We start from the raw sequence: 689 nt of genomic DNA on the forward strand, positions 1-689 counted from the left end.
TGTCCACAGTGGGCGATCTCTGTAACTGCTCAATGTCACAATCAGAAAGGATTCTTTTCCCGTGAAGTCTGGACTCTAACACTACAGGGCAGGGTTAAAGAGGGGGAAAACATTGTGTAAAGTGCAGGTTTTCCCCAGAGAGAAGATGCCTTAAAAGGTTAGGAGATGGTTGACACCTCCTGTACAGCTACCTTTTTGAAATGAGACATCCACATACATGCTCAGCACAGACTGGAAGCAAGACTTATATAAAGGAACAAATGGATTTCCCAGAAGCTGCTTTAAGCAGGTTCATTGTTGTGTGAGCTCCCATTGCTGGAGTAGGAGTAGAGTTAAGGCATCTTTTGATATGAATGGCCTTAAGTATTTTTAAGCAAAATGAGTGGGTAGGGTATTACTTCTGATGTTGTTCATGTTCTGTCCCTGTGAAATTGATTCTGAGAGAATAAAAAACAACAACAACAACAACAACAGGCACAGCTCATCTGGCTATGTTGTTTTACTACAGTGCATCAATAGCCGTAGAGACTTGGGCGAAGACGTCATCCACTGGCAGCTCGGAGTCAACCTGGGCAGAGCAAGATGGCACCACATGTGAGAATCTTACACATACAATTTTATGCATGATTTTCGATTTTTGATTTTTTTACCATAGCACCAGTTATACACACCTTCCTGACAATGCCTCG

General features: G+C 42.5%; 1 pseudogene; it reads right to left on the bottom strand.

Annotated features, from left to right (window-relative positions):
• Positions 1–469: 469 nt before the first annotated feature.
• LOC113745252 (adenylate kinase isoenzyme 1-like) overlaps positions 470–689 on the bottom strand; it is a 1,571-nt pseudogene continuing 1,351 nt past the window's right edge.

The sequence above is a fragment of the Larimichthys crocea genome, unplaced genomic scaffold, assembly GCF_000972845.2.
Source record: "Larimichthys crocea isolate SSNF unplaced genomic scaffold, L_crocea_2.0 scaffold557, whole genome shotgun sequence".
In the NCBI taxonomy this organism is placed as follows: Eukaryota; Metazoa; Chordata; class Actinopteri; family Sciaenidae; genus Larimichthys; species Larimichthys crocea.